The sequence below is a fragment of the Corylus avellana genome, chromosome ca1 (assembly GCF_901000735.1).
Source record: "Corylus avellana chromosome ca1, CavTom2PMs-1.0".
Lineage (NCBI taxonomy): Eukaryota > Viridiplantae > Streptophyta > Magnoliopsida > Fagales > Betulaceae > Corylus > Corylus avellana.
Window position 1 is genome coordinate 27,960,924 of NC_081541.1, and position 13,219 is coordinate 27,974,142.

Sequence of the window (13,219 nt, forward strand, 5' to 3'; positions counted from 1 at the left end):
TTTTAATCATATTTACAACCTCCTTCTACTTAGAGGGGTGATTCAAACCCCTAACATTCCAAATTAGAAAATTCATAAAGTAGGAGAAAAACCTCTCATCAAGACCTCCTCCTCTTCACCCATTTTACCTTTCCCTTTAACTCTTGCACTCTCCTCCACCAGAGCAGATTCAATAACATTTTGAAGAGAAGAAAAAGCATCTACACCCCTCACTTCACCTGATTTAAAATTGCCATCAGCTCTAGCCAAAAGATGGAAAGAATTAGTCCAATGACTATTGCTATCCTTTATAGTAGCCTTTGAAACAGGGGTTCTTTTAGCTCTAACCACATTCCATTTAGTCTCAACCACTTCTTTAGGAACAACATTCTTCACCTCAACAACCTTTTCCCTCACAGAATCATCATGCAAATTCTGAACAGGCTCAGCTTTTTTTGGAAGCCACACCTGTTTCTCAACCTTTCTCTAAGAAGGAAAGGTTTTGTGGTTTTTGTCTTATATGGAATCCAATGACTACTTGTTTTATAGAAATTTGGAGCCTTACGTTTGAAGAGTGCATGATAGCCTTGGATTTCTTTCTTTGACCGACTGTACTCCATTATAAAAGGCAAGTGTCATACGGTCTTGAGGTAGGGTGAAAAGCAAAAACACAAGAAGCCCCCAATTCTAGTATGGCGCGGCATGCAAGAAAGAAACAATGGTTGTCGTTTTTGCAGTGCTGCACAAGTAGAAAGAAGCAGTAGCTAGCAGAGAAGGTTTTTCTTCTTGATTTTCTCAAGGAGCCGCGCATAAAGAGACAAAGGGCGGGCTCCCATAAAGAAAATAAGAGAGAAAAAAGCTACATAGTGGGAGAGAAAAATAGAAGAGACCCGCCACCGTCGTATCCCAGCAAAAGAAGAAGAGTTAGTATTCTTGTCTTTTATTTTCTCCTTTGAGAATAATCTCTATTATGTGATAGTGAGATTTGGGTGTATTGGAGTTTTGGGTCTGAGTGATTTTCTCTTCACTATATTTTTGTATTCCATATTTCATAATGAATTTCTTCGTAATTCCCTCTGGCAGTGGACGTACCTCACATTGAGGGAACCACTTAAATATTGGTGTTATCTTGTGTGTGATTATTCTCGCCTTATTTAACCGTAATTGTAATCGTGTTTTTGCACAATAAGTGGTATTAGAGATTAGGTTCGAGAATCAAATTTACGGCCAATATGACAAGAGTGAGGAACCATGTGGATTAGTGGCCTCTTCAGCCAATTGTTTCCGGTACTCCATCACCTTTTTCTTCATTTTCTTACCCGTGTCTCCCTCCATCAGCTCTCTCACAAGCTTTCCTACTTCCTCCATGTTGGTGCAGTTATTTATCTCCATGCCAATGCCCCATTCATTGCAAGTATACTTGCAATTCATTTGTTGATCCCCAAAGAATGGCCAACAAAGCATCGGCACTCCTGCGCACACACTTTCAATGATTGAATTTGTTGATGCACAGTTTCTGTATGATGACGAGCTTGATTTAACCAACGCACGAACGATTTGAACTGCACAACAAAGAATAAAGAAGGATCGAAGTGACCGGGGGTGAGCCGGCGTGAGCACTCCGATGCCTAAGTCAAAATGGGAAAGAGAAAGGATATTGCCAACAACTACGAAGCTCAGATAACGAGAGTTGTGATTACCTTTGCTTTGATAAGATGACTTGTATTTATAGGTAGGGAGAGGATTTGATTTCCCATGCATTCAGGAATCTTATCCCTTGATATGTAGGGGTGGGCAGATTAACCGGTTACCGATTACCGGCCGTCTACCGGTTTCGACCGAACTGATATTAACCGTAACCGATATGCCGATATCCTTATCAGTTAGAAAACTTATACCGGAATCCTTATCGGTCCGGTTCGGTTCGGTTAAGGTGTTCTTATCGGTTAACCGGTTTAACCGATAAGAACCAATATACTGTTCACCAAGTAGAAAATGACACCGTTTATGTATGTAATGTTTTATTGTTTTTGTAGGTTAAATTCCCTTTTTACTGTCATCAAAGACTCAAAGTCGAACCCTAACTCCCTACCCACTGACCCATTGTATGCGCCGCAGCCGCTCTCTCCCCAATCCAGTCCCCTTTCTCGCCTCTCTCGCAAGACTCTCAGCCGCTAACCGAGTCTCTCACTCTCTTGGTCTCTCCCCTCTCTCGCCTCTCTCGCAAGACTCTAAGCCGCTGAGTCGCTGACCGAGTCTCTCACTCTCTCGGTCTCTCCCCTCTCTCGCCTCTCTCGCGAGACTCGAATGGTCGAACCCACTGTAACTCTGTAAGTGCACGGCCGTTGCTCACTTACTCCGAATCTCTGATTACCTCAGCCTATTCACCCAAATCCACTCGTCCCAGACTCCCAATACGGCAATACCCAAAACCAGACCAGTGAGACCACTGCAGCTTCTCCGCCATTATCACCGCCTGTGCGAATCTCTAGGAGACCGCATTTGGAAACCAGCTCCACGCTCATGCGCCGTGCAGCCGTGCTATTTATTTTTGTGGAAACGATCAGAAACTCTTGATTTCTCACCTCTCTGTTACAGGGAAACCGTAAACTCTGGAATTTTTTTTTTTTTTTTTCTTTTGTTGTTTTCTTATCTGGCGACCGAAATTATCGGTTAAAATTCTAATTGGTTCGGTATCGGTTAATAAAACGTTTAACCGAAAATTATCGGTTAATAACCGATAAGGTCCAAAACCGGACCGTTTTGACCGATACCCAAGCCTATTGATATCAGCTGAACAAACATTTGAATGAAGGATCATGTTTGTTAGTTGTTCCGCGATTTTAATGTCCTGAGATCAGGGGATCGAGTGGGACTCAGTCGCCTTTGTGACTTCAGATGCTAACTGGCGTATCTTCATTGATATATTTGGATTGTAAATAGATATTACTAACAATAATATCTTTTAGGATATCAGAGTTATTCCCTTTGCTAAGGCCTGTATGTCCTGAGTTAGTGTCGGACCTTACGGCTTCGGCTTAGGGGGTCTCGGATTTAATAGTCTCAGATACAAAAGACTTGGCTCACTGGGTCTCGGACGTAGGTCTCGGATTCATGAGTCTTAGATCCAGGTCTTGGGCTTTCTCAGATTGGGCCTGAGGACTGTTGAATAAGTTAAGGGCTGATCCATGACCCCACAGTTACCCCCCAATTTCGATGTTTGCAAAACTACAGAAATTTCATGTCTTGACGGGATGGGTCTACCTACCGAGGCCAACTTTCTTAAGGGAAGTTCCGAGACAGTCAATGACTTTCCGACCTCGTCTCGGATAACTAAGGCGGTAAAATTTGAATTTTAAATTCCGAAGGGAAAATCAAATTTCAAATTTCGGATGGAAAATTCAAAATTCAAATTTCGGAGGGAAAATTCAAATTTCAAATTTCGGAGGGAAAATTTGAAATTCAAATTTTTAGGCAGCGTCGGTTGGTATTCCGAGACCTTGTCGCATCATTAAACCTGTCGTTCGAGTACCTTGCACACGTCATCTGCAGGCGGCGTCGGTTGGTATCCCGAGACCCTGTCGCATCTGGCGCATTTAATACCCCTGTTACCGAGGTGAGCCCCTTTAAATAGACTGTTGTCCCTTTTTCCACTCACTCCTCTTTTATCTTCTCGCAATAAAAATCTAAACCTTGCTTCTTCGTTCTCCGAGAGCAAGCTTCTTCTTCTCTTGCTTCCCCTTTCCTTAACGTAACTTGTCATCATGTCTGGCGACGAAGGATCAAGCTCTGATGGTCTCGGAGGTAATACTTACCCAACCTGCTGGCGGTCGGAATTAACCAAGGCTGACGAAGCTAGAATCTGAGAGGAATGTTTCATTCCCAGATCAATGAAGCTTCGATTTGATGAGGAGCAAATAGGCGCCATTGTGCGTGCTGACACACATGAGGTCTGTTTATACGAGACCATGTTTCGTTCTGGTTTTCGATTGCCTTTCCTGAGGGTAGTGCGAAAGCTGCTTAGTCTTATAAATCTGGCTCCGCACCAGGTTGTGCCTAACGGTTGGAGGGTCTTCTATGCCTGTACTTTGCTCTGGCCAATGGCCCTTAGACCAGGCCATTACCCCTCCGCCGGGTAGTTTTTGTGGTTCTATCGGCTTCAGAAGAACCCAAAGTGTGAGGGTTTATACAACTTCCAATCTCAACGGGGGAAGTTTATACATATGGATGGCAAATATTCCAACAATCACGGGTGGAAAGCTAAGTATTTCTTCGCCACTGGTCAGTGGGAGTTTCACCCCATCGAAATTGCTGAAGGTCCAAGGCTGCAGCGGGAGACGAGTGTCCCTGCTAGAAATGCTTCCAAGGAACCAACTCTCAGTGAAGACGAACTGAGGCGTGTGGACAACATCGCAGCATGGGCTTGGAGACATGAAAACCTGATGTTCTATACTGAACTAATGGAGACATTCTCTGAAGGAAAGGGTATCGAGAACCTTGATGGAGGCGCTGGCGGAAAAAGAAAGAGACTTGCCTCCGTGGTCGTCCGAGACCTAAGCCTTGCCGCCTCGGGTCCTCCGGCTGCAAACACCCGAGGAGCTACCCCCCGGAAATCTCGACTTGACAAAGGCAAAGGTAAAATGGTTGAACAGCCTAAGCAGAAGAACAACCCTCTTCAAACCGGTGGGGCTTTAAAAATACGTGGGGGTCCAGCTCCACCTGTGGTCCAACAATTTCAGACTACTGGCCCCCTAAAAATGGATGCCAAGGCCAAAAAGCCTGGCACTCCTCCTCGGGCAGCCAGAGTCTTGAGATTGGTTGACAAGCTTGAGGACCTTGAGGCCCCTCAACCGGAAAAGAAGAAACTGAAGAAGGTGGCTGAAGCAAAAGCGTAAAACCAACTTGCGGGCCTTCCAACTGCTAGGAGGAAGACTGGCCCCAAACTTGTGGTGAGACCTGTTGCAGAGGTCGAGGCCTTCCTCGCAAATGAGCCCATCTCTGTTCGACCGCTGAATGCTGCTCCTTTAGCCTCAGTAGGAGCTGTTGTAGGGGATGCGATTCCCATCGAGTCCCTATCGTTTCAACCTCTAGGCTCGAACATCCAACACATCCTAGATGATATAGAGCTGGAAGAGAATTCTGAAGGCTCTGTAGGGATGGTGCAAGAGAGAGCCTAGGGGCACACTGTGGCTGCAGAGAAAGGAGCAGGACTTCGGCCTTTATCACCTATCGCCGAGGGTGATCATATGGCTCAGGCTTCGAAACTTGCCGAGACCTCTCAGCCGACACCTTCTACTGCCAAGAAGGCCTTTGCTGCCAAGAGGGCCTCTGCGGCCGAGAAAGTCCTTGTTGCCGAGAGGGCCTCCGCTGCCAAGACCTTCTCTTCTTCCAAGAGTCTTATAAGACCTGAAGCAGTGGATTGGACTGTAGGCGGACCTCTTGCTACATTTGGTGGCGACCTGAGGGGCAACCCTTTCCAAGCACTGGTGGATTTAGTTCCTCATGAGGGCCTCATTATGGAACGCGACACATCCGCCTAGGGCATGACTGAACAAATGCTTTTCTACCAACTTGTCGTAAGTTTCCCAACTCTTACCTTAGTTCTTTCTTTCTTTTTATATAAGCTAACTGAATTTCTGTTGTAGAGTTTCATGAAGTCGTTGATATTATACTGCTATTTTCGAAAGACGGCACAGGACTCGGCCACTAAGACAAGCCGCCTTAAAGATAGGGTCACAAAGCTGGAGGCCGAAAATGCAAAATTGACGAAGGTCGTGGCGGTGCAAGACAAGGAACTGCTACTCTCGAGACAGAAGCAATCTAAATTACAAGCCAAGACCTCCGAGGCCGCGGCGACAGCGGCGGCAATGGCGAAAGCGGAATCAAAGGTTAACGATCTGCTGACCGAGATTGAAGGCCTCCGAGCCGAAGTGAACCGTCTGCAAGAGGATAACTCTATTATTAAGGAGAACTTCAATCAACTGGAAGAAACACATGTAGGGGTCTCGGACCAACTGAAATCAGCCCAAGATGAGGTCTCTCATCTAAAGGCTTTGGTGACAAAGACAAATGAAGCCAAAGTGGTAGCCGAGGAGAAGCTGAAATTCTTTAAAGGAAAGTACGCCCAAATAAGGGCTCAACTGAGGGAGGCTAAAAGCCGAGCTACCAATTATTTGCGTCAGCTTTCCTTTGCCTTATGGGTTCGAAATTCTGCCTGGGCTGACGGGCTCATTCTTGGCTTTGAGACCTTTCGAACTTGGGCTAAGGACTCGACCCGGAAGATAGATCATGACAGGGTGAAGGTCGAGGATATCCCCTGTTCGGACGCAGCTATGGCGCAACTGGTAAACCTAGGCCAAGAACAAATGCCTGATGCAGCAGGGATAACAGAATGCTTCTACGATCCCTTTTTGGATCAACAGCACCAAGGCACCGAGTCTGCTCTTGATGATGCCCACTCTGCCGAGGCCGACACTGTCGAGTCCGCATCTGCCGAAGCCCCTGATGTTACTCCCGTTTTCACTCCCAAGGCAAGATGATGTAACACCTTTTAATGGTTCCTTTGTATATACCTCAAGTTTCTTTTTAATGAAATGAGTTTTTGTGTTTATACGAATCGTGGAGTAATAACTTTCTGCTGCTTGTTTATTACTTAAGGTATTCGGAAAACTTATAATTATATTTCTACGAGTTAATTCTCGGAGATTTTGACTTCACCTTTAGTTGTGCTACCCCGAGTTTGGTCTTAGGGAGTTTGATTGCTACCCCGGGTCAGGTCTCGGGGAGTTCGATTACTACCCCGAGTCAGGTCTCGGGGAGTTTGATGAGGTTTTTGATTCTAGATTTTGTTACGTTATGAAAGAGCTTCTTTTGGTAGCACCTCTTTAAGGCTCGGAAGAGCCTTTTCAGCCATCTTCTCCGAGTTAATAGAATCATTTAATTTGTACATATGAACTTTATATGCTGCTTAACTCCGAGATACTTTTATTCATTGAAATGAAAATAATGAAATGACAAAGAAATCACATATCACAGCATTTAGACATAGTACTTTTTAAGGTGCTCAGCGTTCCAAGGCCTCGGAAGAGCCTTACCTTTGGAATCCTCCAAGTGGTATGCTCCTGCTCTTTTGCACTCAATTACCCAATAAGGTCCTTCCCAATTAGGAGCCAGCTTTCCCTCAGCTGGGTCCTTGGTCGCCAGAATAGCTTTACATAGGATCATATCTCCAACTTTGAAGCTCCGAGGCTTGACCTTTCTGTTGAAATATCGAGTCACTCTTGCCTGGTATGCTGCCATAGTCAACTAGGCTTGATCTCGCTTTTCTTGTAGCAAGTCCAAGTGTAGCTGTCAACCCTCGTTATTAGTCTCGGGTTGGAAGGTCTCTAAACGATAGCTGCCCGAGCCTACCTCGACTGGAATGACTACCTCAGTCCCAAATGCTAAGGCATATGGCGTCTCCTCAGTTGAAATTCTCTTGGTTATTTGGTATACCCATAATACTTCGGGAAGGTCTTCCGCCCAGTTACCCTTCCGATCATCTAGCTTCTTCTTCAAAATCTTGAAGATCATTTTGTTGGTAGCCTCTACCTGCCCATTAGCCTAGGGGTGCCCTGGAGACGAATAATAGTTCCTTATTCGAAGCTGGGCACACCAGGCTCGGAATGAGTCGCAGTCAAACTGCTTGCCGTTATCTGTGATAAAAGCATGAGGAATGTCATAACAGCATATGATGTTCTTCCATAAGAATCGTTCTATTGCCTTGGCTATGATATTCACTAAGGCTTCAACCTCTGCCAACTTGGTGAAATAGTCTACAGCAACAACTGCAAACCGTACACCTCCCCTGCTCCGAGGCAATGGTCCTACTATATCTACCCACCATTGAGAGAAGGGCCAAGGTGAAGAGATTGCACTCAGGTCTTCAGGAGGTTGATGAGTGATATTAGCGAATCGCTGGCACATGTCACAATTTCTGACTATATCTGCCGAGTCCCGATTCATGTTGGGCCAATAGAAACCCGCTCGGACTGCTTTATGTGCCAGTATTCTGGCTCCAGAATGCCTTCCACAAATCCCTTCATGGATTTCTCTAAGGATATAATTTCCTTCTTCCTCCGAAACACATTTTAAGAGTGGCAACATGAAACCCTTTTTGTAAAGAATTTCATTTACCATTGTAAACCTTTCTACTCTTACCTTCAACTGGGTTGCTAGTTTTTTATCTGAGGGAAGTACTCCTCCAGGTATTCCACGATTTCCAGTTGCCAATCAAGTATGGTCTCGACTGTCGAGACCGACACCGTCTCGGTAACGGATGATTGTGGAAGAATTTGGATAGGAGTCTCGGCTTCAATCTCTCCGTTAGCTGTTGAGGCTATTCGGGCCAATTGGTCTGCTCTCTCATTTTTCGGCCTCGAAATTTTCACAATGCTGAACTTATTGAATAAACTTTGTAAATCTTGCACTTTAGATAAGTATAACTTCATTTTGTCTCCCTTGGCTTCAAATTCACCTCGGATGTGCCCTACGACGACCTGGGAGTCACTCCGTATTTCCACAAATTTGGCTCCCATTTCAAGAGCTAAACCGAGTCCTGCCAAGATTGCCTCATACTCGGCTTCGTTATTTGTGGTTTTGAACTTCAACTTCAAGGAACTACACAATTCTTCCCCATCGGGAGTAATCATTACTATTTTAGCTCCACCATGCTTCTTCGTAGATGATCCGTCTACGTAAATTACCCAGGTCTCATCACTCGGCCAACTGGTGACGTCTGGCAGATTAGTGAATTCTGCTAGAAAATCAGCCAGTGTTTGGCCCTTGAGAGAATTCCGAGGGAAAAACTCAATGTCGAATTCTCCCAGCTCAATCGCCCAGTTAGCTAATCTTCCCGACAGATCTAGCTTTCTTAGTACTTTCTTCAAAGGGTATTCAGTCAACACCCTGATAGTATGAGCTTGGAAGTAAGGTCGGAGTTTCCTGGATGCTATGACCAAGGCGAAAGCCAGTTTCTCCATCTGGGGATATCTTTCTTCAGGGCCTCTCAAAGCTCTACTTATGAAGTATACAGGCTTTTGAATTCCTTCTTCTTCTCGGATTAATGCAGCACTGACAGCCGTTTGAGACACGGCTAAATACAAATATAGTACTTCTCCAGGTATTGTCTGGCTTAGCAAAGGCAGGCTCACCAGATACTCTTTTAGCTGCCCGAAGGCTTCTTCATATTCGTTTGTCCATTCAAAAGCCTTTCGCAAGACTTTAAAAAATGGAAGACATTTATCGGTTGATCGTGAAATAAACCGATTTAGTATCGCTATTCTTCCTGTCAATTGCTGAAGCTGCTTCAAGTTTCTTGGAGACTGCATATCCAAGACAGCATGTATCTTCTTAGGATTAGCTTCTATTCCTCGGCTTGATACCATGTAACCGAGGAACTTTCCTGATGAGACTCCAAACGCACACTTTGAGGGATTCAACTTCATCCCGTATTTCTTCAAGGTTGCAAACGTCTCTTGTAAGTCGAGTACATGGTCCTGTGGCAACACACTCTTGACTAGCATGTCATCGACGTATACCTCCATATTGCGTCCGATCTGGTCTCGGAACATCTTGTTTACCAGCCTCTGGTATGTTGTCCCTGCATTCTTCAAACCGAAGGGCATGACTTTATAACAGTACAGGCCTCGGTCAATTATGAACGCAGTTTTCTCACGATCTTCTAGATGCATGTATATCTGGTTGTAACCAGAGACGGCGTCCATGAAGCTGAGTAAGCCATACCCAGCTGTTGAGTCCACCAATGCATCGATGCAAGGTAACGGAAAGCTGTCTTTTGGGCAAGCTTTATTGAGGTCAGTAAAATCCACGCACATCCTCCATTTCCCATTGGATTTTTTGACCAATACTACATTGGCTAACCAATCGGGATAATAAACTTCTTCGATGAAACGAGCCTTGAAAAGCTTCTCCACTTCTTCAGCTATAGCCACATTTCGTTCAGGAGCGAACTTTCTTCTCTTTTGCTTCACCGGCTTCACACTCGGATCCACATTTAGCTGGTGGAGGATGTCTTTAGGATCAATTCCTGGCATATCTTTATGGGTCCATGCGAAAACTTCTAAATTCCCTCGTAGGAAGGTGATGAGGCCGTCTCGGATTCTGGGACTGAGCTGTGTCCCAATCTTCAAAATCTTGCCTCCACTTACTACCACATCTTCCAGGGGATCAACTGGCTCTCCCTTTGGCTCATTCCTGCTATTACCACCTACTGTACCAATTACAATAGGAGTCGGATCCGAGACCTTCTTAAGAGACGTATTGTAACATCTTCTTGCCTGGGTCTGATCCCCCTTCACTTCTCCGACTCCTTCTTCTGTCAAAAACTTCATCATCAAGTGATACGTCGAAGTTATGGCCTTCAACTTATTCAAAGCAGGTCTACCGATAATGGCATTGTAGGTACCTGGTCGGTCAATAACCAGGAAATCTACCATCACAGTTTTCTGCTTAGGTGTTGTCCATGTCGTTACAGGGAGTGAAATAAGACCATTCGGCTGGACTTGCTCTCCTGTAAATCCAACCAGGGGAGAGCTAAATGGTTTGATCCTATCACAATCAATACCCATTTGCTTAAAAACCGGCCAATATAAAACATCAGCCGAACTCCCATTTGTCCACCAAAATTTGATGGATTATATGATTAGCCACCGTCACTGTTACGACTAGCTTATCATCATGTGGCTGCATTACCCCCCTAGCATCTTCTTCAGAGAAAGAAAGGATCACTGAATCCTTTTTTGCAACTTTGGAAGGTCTCTGTACTGTAAAGACTTTCTCGACCTGTGTCTTCCTAGCGTAGGCTATTCTGGTTGAATTAGACTGTCCTCCACCAGCTATTCCTCCAGCAATAGTGTGGATTTCGCCTACCACACCTTGGTCCCGAGTTGTCTCGGATCCTCTCTCGGGCCATCCTCCCGATCAGATTTCGGCTCTCGTCCTCCTACGTCTCGGTTTGCATCTAACAAGAGGGGTTGTTGGTGAACTGCGTCCCGATTCCTTTCTCCTGCAAGGAACCTTACCAGCCTTCCATTTCTGATGAAGGTTTTGATCTCCTGTCATAGGGTTATACAATCTTCGGTCAAATGCCCATGATCATTATGGTATTCGCAGAACTTCGTCCGATCTCGCTTCCTTGAATCACCCCTTAACTTACTCGGCCACCTGAAGGCTGGGTCTCTTCTAATTTCCATGAACACTTCATTGACCCCGGCATTCAAAGGTGTAAACCTTCGATCTTCGCGTCTCCAGGGTTCTATCTTTGGAAAGGTTGGTACAGTCTTCTTTGCTACTTTCTTTTGGAATTTCCCTTCCTTTGGAGTAGAGGTTACAGGTAGCTCTTTTTTGGCATCCTCCTTTTCTCGGTCTTCTTCCTCCTGACCTTTCGTTAGAGCCTTAATCATTTCCTCTTGATTGCTATACTCTTCTGTCTTCTTGATAAACTCGCTAAGAGTTATCTCTGTCGAACTCTTTGATACTTCGGCCATTAGAGGCCCATTCGGCCGAACTCCGTGCCATAATGCGGATAACACCGTTTGATCACCTGGGTTATCCACCAACAGCTTTTCTTTGTTGAACCTAAGCATAAAATGCTTCAGGCTCTCTTCCTTCCCCTAGCAAAGTGACAGTAAACAAGCTGAGTGCTTCTTCCTCTTCCGGGTTGCCAGGAATTGGCTTAAAAAGAGGCTTCTGAGTTCCTTGAAATTATCCACTAACTTGGCAGGTAATCTAGCGAACCAGTCCTGAGCAACTCCTTCTAAAGTGAGGGGAAAGATTCTGCATGCTATTTCATCCGGAAACCTATGAAGGGAAAAATGAGCACGAATGCTTTCCATATGTTTAGAAGGGTCGCCATCACCGTTGAACTCCTTGATGCGAGGCATTTTGAAGTTGTTAGGCAAAGGGAAACTTAACACTCGATCGGAGAAAGGTAAGTCGGTGCTATCCATAAGCTCCTCAGCCGGGGTTTTCTCCTCCTTCACAGCCAACTTGCGAGTTAGTTCTTCGTACTTCCTTTTGAGATCTTCCATGTCAGCACTCATCTGGGTCTCATTTCACCCAGGAGGTTGCTCCCTTCGAGGCCTAGTATGCTGAGACCTCTTTGGGTTCTGCGGCTCACGACATTCCTCATTCTGGACAGTAGTATCATGGCTGGCTTGAACTGAACTTGCTTCTTCATCACGATGGGAACCAGCAATCCGCCTCCCATCGCGGATTTCCACACTCCTTTCCCTCTCGCGCCTCTCTTCACGCCTTTTTGCTTGCCTTTCCTCACGCTCTTGGTCCCTCTGGCTATTGCGGCCTTCAGCAGCTGTGAGGCTTATAGCCAGGTCTTCATTCTGCTTCTCCAGAGCCTTCATGGACTCAGTCATCAGCTTCATGAACTCTGCTAAATTAGGTGGTGGTGCGCTGGAAGCTGCTGCAGTTGCCCGAGTACTCACCATACTGGATTAGTAGATAGTAAGAACTGATGAAAATCGAATTTCCAACAGACGGCGCCAAACTGTTGATGCACAGTTTTTGTATGATGACGAGCTTGATTTAACCAACGCACGTGTGTTGGTTATTCTGCATAACAAGTTAATCATAACTGTTATAAAGAAGGACCAGTTATTCTACTTTATTCAATACTTCAAGTTAATCATATTATTAATGTACAATTATGATATGATTCGTATAATATCAAATTAAGTAATTGACATTGGAGTAAACAATGACCAATGTGTTACTTATAAACACAATTTAAGTATTAATGTATTATCATTATATGTTGTGACAGTTGTTTGAATTATGAACTTTTTTTTATAAGTTGTGTTGATTTTATATATATGTTGTTATTTAAAAAAAAAAAAAAATGTTAACCGGTTATGATTTAATATTTAAGGAAATTTTTTTAAAGTACAAGTAAATGTAAATTTTGGGTCAAATATTTTTGATTTTTCAATATAAACTCTTTTTATAGCAATTGGGCCCAAGAAGACACTAAAAAAAAAAATGAGGGTAAAAAAAAAAGCCCAAAAAAAAAGCCCATAAAGGCCCGAAAAGCCATAAAGAAAGCCCAAAAATGCCCAAAATGCTCATAAAAAGCCCAATTTTAAAAAAAGCGGTTAACGGGTAGTTATCTATTTCACTAACCGCTAACCACTCGGTTAGTAGTTGCGGTTAGTGAAATCTACTAACC